This window comes from Sceloporus occidentalis, unplaced genomic scaffold, assembly GCF_023333645.1.
Source record: "Sceloporus occidentalis isolate IW3139 unplaced genomic scaffold, rSceOcc1.0.p SCAF_22, whole genome shotgun sequence".
Taxonomy (NCBI): domain Eukaryota; kingdom Metazoa; phylum Chordata; class Lepidosauria; order Squamata; family Phrynosomatidae; genus Sceloporus; species Sceloporus occidentalis.
In genome coordinates, this window is record NW_028317002.1 from 14,727,501 (window position 1) to 14,745,000 (window position 17,500).

The window sequence follows — 17,500 nt, forward strand, 5'->3', positions numbered from 1 at the left end:
TGTCCAGCACATCCCACAGATGCTCGATTGGATTGAAATCTGGAGAATTTGGAGGCCGAGTCAACACATTGAACTCGTTGTTGTGTTCCTCAAACCAGGCCAGATCCCTTTTTACTTTGTGGCAGGGCGCATTATTCTCCTGAAAGAGGCCAATGCCATCAGGAAATATAGTGTCCATGAAAGGGTGTACATGGTCTGCAAAAATGCCCAGGTAGGTGGTACATGTCAAAGTAACATCTACATGAATGGCAGGACCCAAGGTTTCCCAGCAGAACATTGTCCAAAACATCACACTGTCTCCACCGGCTTGCCTTCTTCACATAGGGCATTCTGGTGCCATGGGTTGTCCAGGTAAGCAACGCACATGCACCTGGCCATCCACGTGATGTAAAAGAAAATGTGATTCATCAGACTAGGCTACCTTCTTGCATTGCTCCACGGTCCAGGTCTTATGCTCATGTGCCCATTGTAGGAGCTTTCGGCAGTGGACAGGGGTCAGCATGGGCACCCTGACTGAACTGCAGCCCTACACAGAACAACCTGCCATGCACTGTGTGTTCTGACACCTTTCTATCAGAACCAGCATTAACTTTCTTTCAGCAAATTGAGCTACAGTAGCTCGTCCGTTGGATTTGACCACACTGGCCAGCCTTAACCCCCATGTGCATCAATGTGCCTTGTCCACCCATGACCCTGTCGCCGGTTCACCGCTTTTCCTTCCTTGGACCACTTTTGATAGGCACTGACCACTGCAGACTGGGAACACCCGGCAAGAGCTGCAGTTTTGGAGATGCTCTCACCCAGTCGTCTAGCCATCACAACCTGGCTCTTGTCAATGTTGCTCAGATCCTTACGTTTTCCCATTCTTCCTGCTTCTAACACATCAGCTTTGAGGACAAATTGTTTACTTGCTACCAAATATATCCCACCCACTGACAGGTGCCGTGATAATAAGTTGATCAGTGTTATTCACTTCACCTGTCTGTGTGAAGTGTCATCAGCTTAACTTCCTTCCAATATTGGCTACACTGCAAGAAGACTGCAGTCTTGGGCCAGCCTCTCCATCTAGTGGAAAGGAAGAATTAACTTTCTTTATTTGTTTTCAAACACTATATATATATATATATATATATATATATATATATATATATATGTATTGTTATGATTTATCTGGGACAAAAGAAAATCCCAGATCAAATTTCACACCCTAATACTTCCCAAATCCAAAGCAGCCTTATTCCTACTCGCGCACCTATTCAGGAGCCTGCCACCTGCTTAGAGGCTTGGAATATTTCCTTAACCTACCGCAAAAGCAATGGATAGGGATTGAGCGCTCAGACATTAGCATCCCCTTGCGTAGACTAGCCTGGCTCATGCCACTGAACGTCCTGCACATGGTAAGTCATAATCGCTATGTCACGGCTATTAAACCTGCCTACAATGGTGCATTTCCAGATCTATAGTATAATTAGTGCTTTGAACGTTTGTAGGATTGTTAACTGTATATATATATACTTTGGCACTGAGTAGAATATACCCAAGAGTTAGTATATCTAAAAGTTCTAAAATGTATGCTTACGCAGTACTAAACCGGGTATTATGCATATTATGCATTATGACTACGACCCTTTTCTCTTAGTGTGTATAAATTCGCAGCAAGCTCTTTTTTTTCTTTTTTTTACCCGTAACGCCAAATATCTCAGTTTTCAAAATACGAGAACTGAGATTTCTGCATTTTGTTTTTACAAATTGGTCCGTTACAATATGAAGTAAACTTGAGCAACAAAAAAAAAATAAGTACCATGCATCCCCGTCGGGGAATCGAACCCCGGTCTCCCGCATGACAGGCAGGGATACTTACCACTAAGTCGTGGCTGAGTGGTTAAGGCAATGGACTTGAAATCCATTGGGGTTTCGCCGCGCAGGTTCAAATCCTGCCGACTACAGGGATTTTCTTTCTTAGGAGGAGCCCATACCAGCATTATTATAACATGTTGTGACTAGGCTGTTGTTTAGCGTTTTGTAAAATTGACTACAAAAGCGTACAAGCAATATCTGATCCCCGATACGTTGTTGTCCTATTCTTAGATCAACTTCTAGCAAACCTTCTTCTTGTGCTTATATAACAGTCAGATTGACACCAGTATTGTGTAATTCAAATATAAGCAAAATAAATAGCAAAATATAGAAACATAGCCACCCGGCGGGGATTCCTGCCACTATACTAACCAGGACTAACATTGTATAATGTTGTCCAGCCACTGTGTTATTTATATGACATAGTACTAGCTGAATTTTACATGGACACACTGATTGGAAGATTTTCTCAAATTTGCTTTCCTTTACTGTATGAGAGCTGTAATGGTACCATTTATTAGCTTTTACGAGACAGAGTGGAATGAAAGAAGAACGCCATAATAATTAACTACTAGGATTGGAAGAAAATTTATTGGATGGTGAGACTACTGGTTCATGGATTTTATTCAGTTTTTCGTCAGAATGTCAAATGCTGAATAAAAGGAGAATACTGGAGTGGAATACTGTCCACGGCGCGCCTTTTCAACAGTTCAACAAGCAGTAGCTGGCATTGTTGGCCGATTCAGCCATACCACCGTAACAACAACAAAGGTTCTGTCATTTTAGCACTCTCTATGGAGAACTGAGATTTCTGCATTTTGTTTTTACAAATTGGTCCATTACAATATGAAGTAAACTTGAGCAACAAAAAAAAAAAAAAAAGAGTACCATGCCTCCCCGTCGGGGAATCGAACCCCGGTCTCCCGCGTGACAGGCGGGGATACTTACCACTATACTAACGAGGACTGGCATTTGTGGGCATGACGCATCCATGCACACACAACTATATTGAGCAAACTGTATTTGTCCCAGGCAGCAAGGCTCGTGATAGCACCATTCGGTCACTTAACCTTGCCCACCTTGCTACAGTCTAGTCACTTTGTTTTTTATGTGACATAGTACTAGCTGAACACACCGATTAGAACATATTCTCCAATTTTCTTTTACTTTGCGGTGTGAGAGCTGTAATGGTATGAGCTTTTACGAGACAGAGTGGAATAAAAGGAGAGCTACTAGGATTGGAAGAAAATTCATTCGATGCTGAGGCGACTTACTATATGTTTACTATAGATCTGGCATGATGGCGGGCTTCTTGACACACACTTGGTGCTCACATGAGACACATAAACCAAATAGCCATAACATTATGACCACCTGCCTATTATTGTGTAGGTCCCCGTTTTTCCACCAAAACAGCCCTGCCCCATCGAGGCATGGACGCTACTAGACCTCTGATGGTGTGCTGTGGTATCTGGCACCAAGACGTTTACAGCAAATCCTTTAAGTCCTGTAAGTTGCGAGGTGGGGCCTCCATGGATCAGACTTGTTTGTCCAGCACATCCCACAGATGCTCGATTGGATTGAAATCTGGAGAATTTGGAGGCCGAGTCAACACATTGAACTCGTTGTTGTGTTCCTCAAACCAGGCCAGATCCCTTTTTACTTTGTGGCAGGGCGCATTATTCTCCTGAAAGAGGCCAATGCCATCAGGAAATATAGTGTCCATGAAAGGGTGTACATGGTCTGCAAAAATGCCCAGGTAGGTGGTACATGTCAAAGTAACATCTACATGAATGGCAGGACCCAAGGTTTCCCAGCAGAACATTGTCCAAAACATCACACTGTCTCCACCGGCTTGCCTTCTTCACATAGGGCATTCTGGTGCCATGGGTTGTCCAGGTAAGCAACGCACATGCACCTGGCCATCCACGTGATGTAAAAGAAAATGTGATTCATCAGACTAGGCTACCTTCTTGCATTGCTCCACGGTCCAGGTCTTATGCTCATGTGCCCATTGTAGGAGCTTTCGGCAGTGGACAGGGGTCAGCATGGGCACCCTGACTGAACTGCAGCCCTACACAGAACAACCTGCCATGCACTGTGTGTTCTGACACCTTTCTATCAGAACCAGCATTAACTTTCTTTCAGCAAATTGAGCTACAGTAGCTCGTCCGTTGGATTTGACCACACTGGCCAGCCTTAACCCCCATGTGCATCAATGTGCCTTGTCCACCCATGACCCTGTCGCCGGTTCACCGCTTTTCCTTCCTTGGACCACTTTTGATCGGCACTGACCACTGCAGACTGGGAACACCCGGCAAGAGCTGCAGTTTTCGAGATGCTCTCACCCAGTCGTCTAGCCATCACAACCTGGCTCTTGTCAATGTTGCTCAGATCCTTACGTTTTCCCATTCTTCCTGCTTCTAACACATCAGCTTTGAGGACAAATTGTTTACTTGCTACCAAATATATCCCACCCACTGACAGGTGCCGTGATAATAAGTTGATCAGTGTTATTCACTTCACCTGTCTGTGTGAAGTGTCATCAGCTTAACTTCCTTCCAATATTGGCTACACTGCAAGAAGACCTGCAGTCTTGGGCCAGCCTCTCCATCTAGTGGAAAGGAAGAATTAACTTTCTTTATTTGTTTTCAAACACTATATATATATATATATATATATATATATATGTATTGTTATGATTTATCTGGGACAAAAGAAAATCCCAGATCAAATTTCACACCCTAATACTTCCCAAATCCAAAGCAGCCTTACTCCTACTCGCGCACCTATTCAGGAGCCTGCCACCTGCTTAGAGGCTTGGAATATTTCCTTAACCTACCGCAAAAGCAATGGATAGGGATTGAGCGCTCAGACATTAGCATCCCCTTGCGTAGACTAGCCTGGCTCATGCCACTGAACGTCCTGCACATGGTAAGTCATAATCGCTATGTCACGGCTATTAAACCTGCCTACAATGGTGCATTTCCAGATCTATAGTATAATTAGTGCTTTGAACGTTTGTAGGATTGTTAACTGTATATATATATACTTTGGCACTGAGTAGAATATATCCAAGAGTTAGTATATCTAAAAGTTCTAAAATGTATGCTTACGCAGTACTAAACCGGGTATTATGAGAGCAGCATTCTCCTTGCCAACCAACATAATGACTTTATCACACACTAAAGTAAATGCATCCTTGACGATTTATTGAGACTTTTGTAATGCTAGCACCCCCTCAACGGATTCAGAGGTGGACAGCACAGAGTAAAGCGTTTACTCTTGCAATTGGCACGAGGGTTTAATTTGTAAAAGTGTAAATCCAGCAGAACAATCAAAACTAGTAAAGTCAGGCCTCCCTTTATTGCACATTAAAGTAAATGCATCCTTGACGATTTATTGAGACTTATGTAATGCTAGCACCCCTCAACGGATTCAGAGGTGGACAGCGCAGAGTAAGGGGTTTACTCTTGCAATTGGCATGAGGGTTTAATTTGTAAAGGTGTAAACCCAGCAGAACAATCATAAATAGTAAAGTAAGGCCTCCCCATTGGGAATTTGAACCACTGTCTCTACTGCATGAGAGGCGGGGATTCTAACCACTATAACAATGACTGTCTTACTGCATCTGTTCTCAAAAGTTCTAAAACCTTCATCATTGACTTACCTTAGCCACATACAAAACTTTTGTGAGGCAAGGTTTGTATGCTGGAACAGCTTATGAACACGTTAAGATTTCAGGCTGTGCTAATAAGGATAGCGACTAGGATCGAACCCGCGACCTTGGCGCCACGCTCTAACCAACTGAGCTAACCGGCCTTCTGTGTTGAGGCAAACGTGGCATAGTCCAAAGAGAACTCCTACTGTCCACGGCCCGCCCTTTCAACAGTTCAACGAGCAGTAGCTGGCATTGTTGGCCGATTCAGCCATACCACCGTAACAACAACAAAGGTTCTGTCATTTTAGCACTCTCTATGGACGCAGCCCATATTGACTTGCAAAAGCTAATTCTTCAGCCAATTTTGTTGAAGTTCTAAATACATATGACTACCATGCCTCAAATAGACATGGACACAAAATAATCCAGCTTGAAATCCTTAACATGTTCATGTTCTAATTTCTCTGAAATCCATCTTTTACTACAAATGTTCGCAACGGATAGCTGTAAATGAGCGGAAATCAAACTTTCTAGAATGCACAATATGTAAAGTAGCACAAAACAGAATTAACGTTTGGATGCTGCAAGTTCATTCAAATGCTTTTGAATTTGATGGAAAGAAATTGAGCAACATAGTAACGGTAAATTTTTTTTTTTATTTTTTTTTATTTTTTTTATTAAGAATTTTCATATTATTACAAAACATATAACATTTCTTCCATAGATGCCATGAAATTACAGCAGGAAAACATACAAAGTGACCGTGCCTTCAACTAGTTATAGGAAGATAAATATCATAATCATTATTACCAACTTGGATATAACATTCAAGTTGAGCATGCATACCTCACTCGTTCACACTACACACGTATGCTTGGGGTAGACCTTAGATTGTGTTGGGCGGAAGAATTCCCACAGGGGAGCGTCTAATCAAGCATGTCACTATATAAGTTTACCCACGGGCGCCATATTTGTTCGTATATTTTATAAAGGCCTCTGGAAACAAAGAAACCTTGTTCCATCTTTTTTTGATATTTAACCTGGTTAACAACATCACTCCACTCTATTTTTGCTGATTGTTTCCATTTTCTTGCAATACAAATTTTTGCTGCTAAGTACAACTGAGAAATTAAAATTTGTTGTATCTTGCTCACTACCGGAAAATTAATGTTAAATAAAAAAGATTCCACTGTAATTGTTTGTTTTGTTTTTGATAGCTTAGATATCATATCGTTAAGGTTACCCTTTAGAGAGTCAAGCATAGGGCAGTCCCACCAGATATGTAGCATATCGCCTATATCCTTCTGACACCTCCAGCAAAAGTTCGAAAATACTTTGGATATTTTATGTAATCTTGTTGGAACTAAATACCATTGATACATTATTTTATATTGAAGTTCTACCAACGAAATGCAGTGGGTATTCTGTGTAACAATAGATAACCCTTGAAGCCAATCTTTTATGTCATAGACGTTTCCTATTGAATTTTCCCATTTCAATATGGGGGGATATTTTTCCCGAACATTAAATTCTTTACTTAAAGACAATATCCTTGAGAGCTGTCCTTTTCTCTGAATGTTATTTAATAGCCTATTAATTTGATGATTTAATGGCAATATATACTTCTTGGAAATATAGTTTTTCAACCTCAAATATGAGAACAGATATTTGTTTTGGATATTGAATTTAATTTGCAAATCCCTAAACGAAATAATATTTCCATTATTCATTATGTCAGATATGTTCTTTAAACCGGCATTAGACCATGTTGTTATATCCATATTTTCTATATCATATTTAGCTATGACTATAGGAGAATTCATTGAAATTGCTTGCGTTAAATTAAATGTGATCTTAAACTTATTCAAAGAGATCAGAGCGTCTACAATTACTTGATTGTCTATCGTTAAATGTAAAATTCTTTTTATATTAGCCCAGAATATTTCTGATGGCTGGCGTGGAACCAGATATGTTAATTCGATCCCATACCAAGCAAGTACTTTAGAGTCAGGGTTGAACCATGCGAAGGCGTGTGTTAACATAGATGCTTCATGTAATTTTACAACATCTGGATAGGATATACCTCCTTCTTTTTTATTAAGTTTAAGTATACGTTGTGATATTCTGGGATTTTTCCCAGCCCATATGTAATCAGCAAAAAGTTTTTGAAAATTGTGAAGTATTCCAGTTTTAACTCTTAAGGGTATTATCCTAAAAAAATACAATATCTTGGGAATGACATACGAATTTATGGTGTTTACTCGTCCTAGCCATGAAATTTCGAGACTTCTCCATTTAGTCAGTTTTTCTCTGATCTCTTTAAATAAGCTCGTATAATTAATATCTATGATACTTTCAATATCCATAGCTAGCTTTATCCCTAAATAATCAATAGACCTAGTGTTCCAATTAAATTTATAATTATAAAACAACATCACTAGCTCATTGCTTGTCAAATTAGCATTGAGTACTTGTGTTTTATGTAAATTTATCTTATAATTTGAATATTTACTATAAGTTTCAATTGTACGCAGTAAAGCTGGAATAGATAAAGTTGGATTTGTTAATGTCAACATGATATCATCTGCGTAGAGTACTATTTTATGTTCTGTGTCAGAAATTAATATACCCGATATTTCTATGTTTTGTCTTATCATAGCTGCCAGGGGTTCGATGGTCAGGATATATAATAAAGGAGCCAGTGGGCAACCTTGTCGAGTACCATTGTTTATATTGAAGTCTTGTGATTGGAATAGAGGTCCTGTTACTCTAGCTGTAAGATTAGTATAAAGACTCATAATGTTAGTTTTGATAGTGCCCAGGATACCAAATATATCCAGTACTTTGTCAAGGAAGTCCCAGTTGACTCTATCGAATGCTTTTTCAGCATCGATCGCCATTAGAACTGCTCCAAGCTGTTGCGTATTGATCTTGTGTATTATATTTAATATTCTACGGGTGTTATCTACTGGATTTCTTTTAAGAACAAATCCAACTTGATCCGTATTAATCAATTTCGGAATAAATTGGTTTAGTCTATTGGCTAAGATCTTAGAAAAAATTTTTATATCATTATTTATTAGGGATATAGGTCTATAACTCCCTATAATCGTGGGATCTTTCATTGGTTTCAGTATTGGAAGTATGTCCACTTTGAGCATCTCTGCCGGAAATTTATTTAGCTCGAATGAAGTTGAAAATAAATTCAATAATAATTGGGATAGAATTTTTTTAAATTTTTTATAGAATATAGATGAGAAACCGTCTGGGCCAGGAGCTTTATCTGGCTTTTGGTTATTGATTATTTCTTCTATTTCCAATAGTGATATAGGCTTATTTATTATTTCTAAATCTAAATTAGATAATTTTGGTAATTTTAAATTAACTAAAAGCTTCGATATATCTGATTTATTTTTATCTTTTACAGACGGAATATTATAAAGTTCACTATAAAATTTTCCAAGAGCGTTGGCTATGCTTATTGGATCTAGAAATTGATTGTTACCTACTACTAGCTTCTTAATTATCTTTGTCTCATTATTAAATTGTAATTTTTTGGTTAGAAGCTTCCCTGTTCTATTATTGCCGTAATACCACTTTTGTTTTAATTTGATAATGGCTTGGTTCACTTTCTCGTAGGTTCTAATTTTTATTTCTGCCCTAATTTCAAAAATTTTATCTAAACATTTTTGATCAAATATTAATTTGTTTTCTCTTTCTAGTGTGGATAGTTTGATATATAATTCATTAATCGAAAGGTTATTAGTTCTTTTTTTATTCTCTACACCCAATTTTATAAGAACACCTCTCATATAGCTCTTAAGGGCACACCATAGAATTCCTGGAGATACTTCATTATTATCATTGTGTATTATAAATGTTTCTAACTCTTTTTGAAGATACTCTAAATTTTTTCCATCGTTTAACAGACTTTCATTTAATCTCCATTTTGTACGTAATTTATATAGCTCGTTATTTTTTATCTCCATAACAACTGGGGCGTGGTCTGACCAAGAGATTGAACCTATCTCTATTTTAATGATACGACTTAATGTCTGTGGTTTCATTAAAAAATAATCTATGCGGGAGTATGTTTGATGTGGATTTGAGTAAAAAGAGTAGTCCCTTTCAGTCGGGTGTAAAACTCTCCAGCAATCGTAGAGTGTGTGATGTATTAATATTTTTTGTAAAGATGTCGAGGTGTCATGAAGATGTATATCAAATTTCTTTGTTTGAGTATAACTTTTATCAACTTTAGGATTAATCACACAATTTAAATCTCCTCCACAGATTAGGGTTCCTACAGTATAATTTTCCAATTTTGAAAAAAGTTCCTTCATGAATCTAAGAGGTGATTGATTTGGCGCGTATATGTTCAAAAAAGTATACAGTATGTCATTGATTTTTATAGTAACAATTTGATATCTACCATTGGGATCAGCTATTTCGTGTATTAACTCTAACTTAAGCTTATTGGAAAATAATAGGGCTACACCTCTTTTACTCTGACCGAGAAAACATGCCGTATGAATATCTTTATATTTATTAAATTTCCAAATTTTTTGAGGATGTTCTTTCCAATGAGTCTCCTGTATGAACATTATGTCTATTTTATTCTCTGATAGGTATCTATATAGACAACCTCTTTTCTGTGGTGTGTTTAGGCCTTTAACATTCTGGGTAGCTATTCTAAGTGACATGCGAGTAAACGTTTCCTCCCCAACTCTTTCGCCGTCTTGGAAGTCTTCCCCCACTACATACACACATTAACCACCATTCATACAAACATTCAATAACCATTGCAAATGAGTTAAAAAGCAACATTACTTAAGCTGTTAACTCATTTCCTGCTGCCGCCGCAGGAAATATTCCGGTAACTTGGTTGGGCTGCCCCACTATCTCTATGTGGTAACCTAGACATTGTGCTTAAACTATACCCCTGTATCCATAAACATTTTAGTATTAAATAGTTCCAAAAATAGCTAAAAACTCCAAAGAGTTAAAATTAATGTGTTACCATTCAGTATACTGCTTGTTAAATATAGTTATTAAATGCTTATTCATAATATATATATTCATTAGGTTTAAGTGGGTTACCCACATTAATACTACGAATTTATTATATCATATACCAATATCTATGGACTCAATATTTATATATATAGTATATCAGATAATGTTGCATATTAGCATTATCCCCAAAAAGATAGCTCTCTTTTTCTCCCTTTTCTCCTTCTTTTCCCTTTCCTTTTTTCCTTTTTTTTTTTTTCTCTTTCCCCTCCTTCTCCTTCCCTTCCCCTTTCTTTCCTTTTCTTTTCCCTTTTCTTTCTTGTTTTCTCTTTTCCTCTCTCCTTCTTCTTTCCTTCTTCCTTTTCACTTTCTCTTTCTTTTTTCCCTCCCTTCCTTTACTTTTCCCCTTCTTTTCCTTTCCTTTTCTTCTCCTTTCCCCTTCCTCCTTCCTCTTCCTCCTCTCTACCTTTCTCTCTTTTTTTTTTTTTTTTCTTTCCTTTTTCTTTCCCTCTTCTTCCCTTCTTTTCCTTCCCCTCCTTCTCTTTCCCTTTTCCCCCTTTCCCTTCCTTTCCCTTCTCTTTCTTTCCCTTCTTTCTCAAAAACAATGTATTTCTATAAGAAAAGAGGAGAGTGAAAAATAAATCCCAGTATTAAAGTTACTTCAATACTATAAGTTTTAAATATCTCACAGATATATATTATCTCGATAAATTAAGAATACTCATCAAATATCAAAAGTTAATATTCGCCCAGAATTATTAGTAAAAACTATTTTAAAGCCACATACAAATATCTGTGAAATCAGCTTAAATGTGAATTCTGTAAAAGTGCATTAAATACTATGTTATTTCCAAAAGATAGTGCTTAACTGAGATACTAGTAAATTATTCTTATATGCCACCTCTCTCAGTGTATAAAGTCTTAATCAAGTGCAAAAACATTAGTGAACTAACAAAAACATTGGTGGCTACTATTCTTATATGCTTGAGTAAATATTATTAAAAACCTAAATTAAGTCAAGCACCTATATCTGTGTATTAAATATAAATAAAGTTATATCAAAGTGCTGGTCTTGTCGCCAAAGGGACAATTATTAATCACATTTAGTATAAATTACCTCGTAAACCAATATGTGTACTCTCAGTGTATAAAGTCTTAATCAGGTGCATAAACATTGGTGGCTACTATTCTTATATGCTTAAGTAAGTAATTATGTATAATTAAATTTCGCAGATAACATAATCGCCAATTGTCAAGCACGTATATCTATAAGTTCAGTACAAATATAAATATATCAAAGTGAATTCATAGTGTGATGATAATTAAGGTGTAGAGAAAAAAGAAAAAAAAAAAAAAAAAAAAATTTCTAATATATACTATCTTAGTCCAGGTTCCATAGTGCGATCTTTTCTTGTAGTGTCTCTGGATCTTTCAGGAGATACGAATTTTCCTTATAGAAAACTATTATTGCTGTAGGGAATGTCCATTTGTATCTTATCTCATTTTTCTTAAGTATTTGCGTCTGGTGAGAAAAATTTTTCCTTGATTGGCGCGTAGCAAAAGAAAGATCCGGGAAAATTTTAATATCCTTATATTGTTGAGGAATTGAGTTCAAATTATTTCTAAAGCTTTGTACAATAAGATTTTTTGTTTGTAAACTTAAAAATCTTAAAATAACATCCCGTGGAGATGACAAATCCACTTCTTTAGGTTTACGTAATCTGTGGAAGTTTTCTATGTAGTTAGAGCCAAGTTTCTCTGCAGATATAAGTGAACTGAAAAAGTGCTCCAAGAAAGTATACATCTGGTCATTTCCGACCGATTCCGAGATTCCTCTAAGGCGAATATTTTTTCGTCTTGATCGATCTTCGAATTCATTCATCTTATTCTCTAAGAGATTAATTCGCTTATCAATTGTTCCATTTAGGATTCTTAAATTCGTATTTTCAGCTTGAATTTTATTGAGCTGGTTTGCTTGGATTTCCACTATTTCCGCTAGGCATTCAATTTCTTTTTTTAAATCCGCAGAGTTTCTATCCATATCTTGTTTCAGTTTATTATATAGTGAATCAAGCATTGCGCCTAATGACTGATTAGTAATCTCCTGAGGTAATGTTGCTTCTTCAGATAGATTCAAAACTGATGTAGGCCTTGGCTCAAGAGGAAATGATCTCCTTTCTCTAGTATCTCCAGCGAGGGATTTCCTTGTACTGGACGTTTCTAATTCACACCTTTTTGGGGAGTAAAAAGTATTGATTGACTTTGTTTTGTCTACAGCTTTTTCTTTATCTTTCTTTGGGGCCATTTTCTCTTTTCTTTCCTTTTTCTCTTTTTCTTATCTTTTCTCTTCCTTTTTTTTTTTTCCCTTATTCTTAAACTGAGTTTTACTGCATTTGATTCTCTTCTATTTAAACAGTTGTTAAATAATATTGAAAGTGACTCAATTAGCTCCGTTGGTGTAAATTATAATCAAACATAAAAAGTCCAAATCTATATTTGACTATGTGTTTCTTAAATATCTTTTATCTTCAATATTTTCATTATTTTCATTAATTTTTAGAAATATGTATATGAATGCAACCACCAGAGTCAACCAACTTAGCTTATGCTACATTTGATTCCTTCTTTTTAAACAGCTGTTAGGTGGTGTTGAAAATTAACTCAGTTAGTTCCGTTGGTATAAGTTACAGTCAATCATGGAAAGTCCAAATTAATACTTGTCGCTGAGTATCTGTTATCTTCGGGCTGCAGATTTGTATTTATGAATGTATATAATATTATTTTCATCAACCCATCAGCAGAGTCACAGCAATTAGTCTGTGTTGGGAGCCACCTATAATTCAATTAAGATTCAATTGAATAATGCTGCATCTTAATGCTTGAAATTCTTCTTTTTATACAACTATTAAAAGGTTAAACAGTCATTGGATGTGGTGAAATTAACTCATTTTAGCTGGATTGGTATGAAGTGCAATCAGTAGTATAATTTGGTATTTGTCTCTGTATTTGTCTCTGTATTTCTTTAATATCTTTTATCTTCAATCTTCTCATGGATTTTTGGAGATATGTAAGAGTATGCAACCACCAGCCGAACAGCAGGGTCTAAAAACAATAAGGGGGGAGAACCCTATTACTGGGCTCGCTCCTCCAAACGCACCAGGTCTCTCACCCACCGGCTGATCGTTTTAACCCCTGCGCTCCTGTGCAGACCCGTGCTGCTACGCACGGAATAGGAGCCAGACCCACCTCAAACCCCTAGCCCCAAACTACACCGCCGCCCGCCCGCCAAGCTACGCCCGCCAAAAGCACTCCCCCCGTCTCACCGCGCTTGTCCCACCCGTCTGAATCCTACCCTGAGAACCTTCCGGCGGGATCCGACAGTAACGGTAAATTTTTAATCTCTGCATGTTCAGTGCGAAAGTAAAAATATTGGAACACAAAGGCTCCTTCCAACAGCATGTTAGCGTGTAGTCGTGGCCGAGTGGTTAAGGCGATGGACTTGAAATCCATTGGGGTTTCCCCGCGCAGGTTCAAATCCTGCCGACTACGGGGATTTTCACTCTTAGAAGGAGCCGATACCAGCATTATTATAACATGTTGTGACTAGGCTGTTGTTTAGCGTTTTGTAAAATTGACTACAAAAGCGTACAAGCAATATCTGATCCCGGATACGTTGTTGTCCTATTCTTAGATCAACTTCTAGCAAACCTTCTTCTTGTGCTTATATAACAGTCAGATTCACACCAGTATTGTGTAATTCAAATATAAGCAAAATAAATAGCAAAATATAGAAACATAGCCACCCGGCGGGGATTCCTGCCACTATACTAACCAGGACTAGCATTGTATAATGTTGTCCAGCCACTGTGTTATTTATATGACATAGTACTAGCTGAATTGTACATGGACACACTGATTGGAAGATTTTCTCAAATTTGCTTTCCTTTACTGTATGAGAGCTGTAATGGTACCATTTATTAGCTTTTACGAGACAGAGTGGAATGAAAGAAGAACGCCATAATAATTAACTACTAGGATTGGAAGAAAATTTATTGGATGGTGAGACTACTGGTTCATGGATTTTATTCAGTTTTTCGTCAGAATGTCAAATGCTGAATAAAAGGAGAATACTGGAGTGGAATACTGTCCACGGCGCGCCTTTTCAACAGTTCAACAAGCAGTAGCTGGCATTGTTGGCCGATTCAGCCATACCAACGTAACAACAACAAAGGTTCTGTCATTTTAGCACTCTCTATGGAGAACTGAGATTTCTGCATTTTGTTTTTACAAATTGGTCCATTACAATATGAAGTAAACTTGAGCAACAAAAAAAAAAAAAAGAGTACCATGCCTCCCCGTCGGGGAATCGAACCCCGGTCTCCCGCGTGACAGGCGGGGATACTTACCACTATACTAACGAGGACTGGCACTGGTGGGCATGACGCATCCATGCACACACAACTATATTGAGCCAACTGTATTTGTCCCAGGCAGCAAGGCTCGTGATAGCACCATTCGGTCACTTAACCTTGCCCACCTTGCTACAGTCTAGTCACTTTGTTTTTTATGTGACATAGTACTAGCTGAACACACCGATTAGAACATATTCTCCAATTTTCTTTTACTTTGCGGTGTGAGAGCTGTAATGGTATGAGCTTTTACGAGACAGAGTGGAATAAAAGGAGAGCTACTAGGATTGGAAGAAAATTCATTCGATGCTGAGGCGACTTACTATATGTTTACTATAGATCTGGCATGATGGCGGGCTTCTTGACACACACTTGGTGCTCACATGAGACACATAAACCAAATAGCCATAACATTATGACCACCTGCCTATTATTGTGTAGGTCCCCCTTTTGCCACCAAAACAGCCCTGCCCCATCGAGGCATGGACGCTACTAGACCTCTGATGGTGTGCTGTGGTATCTGGCACCAAGACGTTTACAGCAAATCCTTTAAGTCCTGTAAGTTGCGAGGTGGGGCCTCCATGGATCAGACTTGTTTGTCCAGCACATCCCACAGATGCTCGATTGGATTGAAATCTGGAGAATTTGGAGGCCGAGTCAACACATTGAACTCGTTGTTGTGTTCCTCAAACCAGGCCAGATCCCTTTTTACTTTGTGGCAGGGCGCATTATTCTCCTGAAAGAGGCCAATGCCATCAGGAAATATAGTGTCCATGAAAGGGTGTACATGGTCTGCAAAAATGCCCAGGTAGGTGGTACATGTCAAAGTAACATCTACATGAATGGCAGGACCCAAGGTTTCCCAGCAGAACATTGTCCAAAACATCACACTGTCTCCACCGGCTTGCCTTCTTCACATAGGGCATTCTGGTGCCATGGGTTGTCCAGGTAAGCAACGCACATGCACCTGGCCATCCACGTGATGTAAAAGAAAATGTGATTCATCAGACTAGGCTACCTTCTTGCATTGCTCCACGGTCCAGGTCTTATGCTCATGTGCCCATTGTAGGAGCTTTCGGCAGTGGACAGGGGTCAGCATGGGCACCCTGACTGAACTGCAGCCCTACACAGAACAACCTGCCATGCACTGTGTGTTCTGACACCTTTCTATCAGAACCAGCATTAACTTTCTTTCAGCAAATTGAGCTACAGTAGCTCGTCCGTTGGATTTGACCACACTGGCCAGCCTTAACCCCCATGTGCATCAATGTGCCTTGTCCACCCATGACCCTGTCGCCGGTTCACCGCTTTTCCTTCCTTGGACCACTTTTGATAGGCACTGACCACTGCAGACTGGGAACACCCGGCAAGAGCTGCAGTTTTGGAGATGCTCTCACCCAGTCGTCTAGCCATCACAACCTGGCTCTTGTCAATGTTGCTCAGATCCTTACGTTTTCCCATTCTTCCTGCTTCTAACACATCAGCTTTGAGGACAAATTGTTTACTTGCTACCAAATATATCCCACCCACTGACAGGTGCCGTGATAATAAGTTGATCAGTGTTATTCACTTCACCTGTCTGTGTGAAGTGTCATCAGCTTAACTTCCTTCCAATATTGGCTACACTGCAAGAAGACCTGCAGTCTTGGGCCAGCCTCTCCATCTAGTGGAAAGGAAGAATTAACTTTCTTTATTTGTTTTCAAACACTATATATATATATATATATATATATATATATATATATATGTATTGTTATGATTTATCTGGGACAAAAGAAAATCCCAGATCAAATTTCACACCCTAATACTTCCCAAATCCAAAGCAGCCTTATTCCTACTCGCGCACCTATTCAGGAGCCTGCCACCTGCTTAGAGGCTTGGAATATTTCCTTAACCTACCGCAAAAGCAATGGATAGGGATTGAGCGCTCAGACATTAGCATCCCCTTGCGTAGACTAGCCTGGCTCATGCCACTGAACGTCCTGCACATGGTAAGTCATAATCGCTATGTCACGGCTATTAAACCTGCCTACAATGGTGCATTTCCAGATCTATAGTATAATTAGTGCTTTGAACGTTTGTAGGATTGTTAACTGTATATATATATACTTTGGCACTGAGTAGAATATATCCAAGAGTTAGTATATCTAAAAGTTCTAAAATGTATGCTTACGCAGTACTAAACCGGGTATTATGAGAGCAGCATTCTCCTTGCCAACCAACATAATGACTTTATCACACACTAAAGTAAATGCATCCTTGACGATTTATTGAGACTTTTGTAATGCTAGCACCCCCTCAACGGATTCAGAGGTGGACAGCACAGAGTAAAGCGTTTACTCTTGCAATTGGCACGAGGGTTTAATTTGTAAAAGTGTAAATCCAGCAGAACAATCAAAACTAGTAAAGTCAGGCCTCCCTTTATTGCACATTAAAGTAAATGCATCCTTGACGATTTATTGAGACTTATGTAATGCTAGCACCCCTCAACGGATTCAGAGGTGGACAGCGCAGAGTAAGGGGTTTACTCTTGCAATTGGCATGAGGGTTTAATTTGTAAAGG

The 17,500-nt window shown here is 38.6% G+C and overlaps 3 non-coding genes across 3 annotated transcripts; 1 reads left to right on the forward strand and 2 right to left on the reverse strand.

Moving 5' to 3' along the window:
• Window positions 1-2,750: 2,750 nt before the first annotated feature.
• On the reverse strand, window positions 2,751-2,822 carry TRNAD-GUC (transfer RNA aspartic acid (anticodon GUC)). Its single transcript has one exon. It is a non-coding gene; the product is annotated as a tRNA-Asp (tRNA).
• An 11,173-nt stretch (window positions 2,823-13,995) lies between these two features.
• On the forward strand, window positions 13,996-14,077 carry TRNAS-UGA (transfer RNA serine (anticodon UGA)). The gene has a single exon. It is a non-coding gene; the product is annotated as a tRNA-Ser (tRNA).
• Window positions 14,078-14,879: 802 nt separating this feature from the next.
• Window positions 14,880-14,951, reverse strand: TRNAD-GUC (transfer RNA aspartic acid (anticodon GUC)). Its single transcript has one exon. It is a non-coding gene; the product is annotated as a tRNA-Asp (tRNA).
• Window positions 14,952-17,500: the final 2,549 nt, after the last annotated feature.